This window comes from Stegastes partitus, unplaced genomic scaffold (assembly GCF_000690725.1).
Source record: "Stegastes partitus isolate 25-593 unplaced genomic scaffold, Stegastes_partitus-1.0.2 Scaffold166, whole genome shotgun sequence".
Taxonomy (NCBI): domain Eukaryota; kingdom Metazoa; phylum Chordata; class Actinopteri; family Pomacentridae; genus Stegastes; species Stegastes partitus.
In genome coordinates, this window is record NW_007577897.1 from 612,287 (window position 1) to 614,185 (window position 1,899).

At 38.7% G+C, this 1,899-nt stretch overlaps 2 non-coding genes across 2 annotated transcripts; both read left to right on the forward strand.

Moving 5' to 3' along the window:
- Positions 1 to 12: 12 nt before the first annotated feature.
- Positions 13 to 101, forward strand: trnay-gua (transfer RNA tyrosine (anticodon GUA)). The gene is given in 2 exon segments: positions 13 to 49; positions 66 to 101. It is a non-coding gene; the product is annotated as a tRNA-Tyr (tRNA).
- A 290-nt stretch (positions 102 to 391) lies between these two features.
- Positions 392 to 480, forward strand: trnay-gua (transfer RNA tyrosine (anticodon GUA)). Its single transcript is given in 2 exon segments — positions 392 to 428; positions 445 to 480. It is a non-coding gene; the product is annotated as a tRNA-Tyr (tRNA).
- Positions 481 to 1,899: the final 1,419 nt, after the last annotated feature.

A 1,899-nucleotide genomic window follows, 5' to 3' on the forward strand; every position in this document is an offset into this window, starting at 1 on the left:
TGAGTTTCATCCCCTTCGATAGCTCAGCTGGTAGAGCGGAGGACTGTAGTGAGATGATAACAGACATCCTTAGGTCGCTGGTTCGACTCCGGCTCGAAGGAGGAGACATTTTTTGTGCTCACTGGACTGGTGGTGATGGTTTGATCTGTGGGTCAAACTGACCACATGTCAGCAACACAGTTAGGTTAAAGTTCCTCCCAATTGTCAGCTTTGACAAAGCAGCAGTTTTTGACGCTCTGGGCATGAGAACAGGTTGGCTGTTCTGCTGACTTTTATCAGATTAAACCTCAGTTTTGCATTTGCTGTTGTCTGTGATAACTGATGCAGTGTTTTAGTACAGAAGACCACATAATTACTTTGTTGTCATGTACATGCATAATTGATTTTGTCCCCTTCGATAGCTCAGTTGGTAGAGCGGAGGACTGTAGTGAGATGATAACAGACATCCTTAGGTCGCTGGTTTGACTCCGGCTCGAAGGAGGAGACATTTTCTGTGCTCATTGGACTGTTGGAGATGGTTTGATCTGTGGGTCACATTTCAGCATGACAGTTGGAAGGTCAATGTCTTACGAGTAATCGCCTGTATTTGTTGTGTGAGCTGGCTGTGGATAACCTCACACACACCTGTACGTACATCAGTAATTCAAAAACAAACAGACCTGGAAAGGCTTTCGGCTTCCTTCTCTTGAACGTCATGTGTGCGCTCGTCTATTTTTGCGAACACGTGACAGTCCTGCTTCTGTGACTTTGCCCCGTTAGACCCTGACTTCTATATTGTGTTACATCTGCTTTTCATCGCCTTCAGATACGCCTCAACTCCAAAATAGAAAGGCCTCTATTTTTAGTTTTTTTTTAATGACCCTTCATTTTTATTGTGTCAGCAGCAGAATTCAGTTTGTTAATTATCTTAAATCATAACTTGTTTAAAGCACGACTGATTTGATGTAATCAGAATATCTTTATTGATGTTTCACGCACAGGAGCACAAATTATAGCTTTAACATTCCAGTTCTAATGGTCAGTGTTGCAGCATTTGAAGTATTGTTTCAGGTGTGAAACTGCTTGTTCTATTTAATACAAAGTTATGAAGAGTGATAGATGTTTGTCAGGTCGAGGTTTTTTTAATCAAACCATGCATGTCCCTACCAAATTAGCTAAGGCAGTTAACAATGATACATTAACCTACTGACTTTTTCTACCACTTATGCTGCACATTCATGGTATTTTACATTTTGTGTTTGAGCAGTTACACACGTCAGTCAGTGAGTTACGAAGTCAGGAATCGGTGGTTTGAGATCCTTCGTCTTAGGAGAAGTGGAGTAATCAAAACTAAATTAAAGTCAGTTGCGGTTCTTTTGGCAACACCCTTCTAGTAATTATGTCGCAAAGAATAAGGACAACGAGGAGGTGGTGATGTGATTTAATGCGTGACAGGATGCAAAATCAGCAGCACCAAATAGAAGGTTATGATTAAAAAACACTCAATATGCCAATTTTGAGTTTTAGCACAGACATATTTAATTTTTCTAAACGATTCTTCACGGTTTCCTCTTCTTATGTAAACCAGAGTGATTATAGCATAAAGCAGAAGCTCGGTGTAATGGAAAGCAGCGGGTCCAATACATTGTATTTTTCAGTAGTATTAGTTTATGGATAACTGGCACATAACATCACCAGTTAAATAAATACTCTTTATTTAGTTAAGCTGACATTTTAGAAAAAAATGTATAGTTTGCACAAAAAGCGGATTGAAACTCACCATCCTGTCAATGTAGAAAATAGAATACTAATCAGAACTGTTAATTGCTTTTAAACAATCTTTGTATTATGAAATCTATTTCTTTTCTGTAGTTTAACCAAAAAAGTTAATTGTATCTTAATTATGCCAAACGTGTTGTT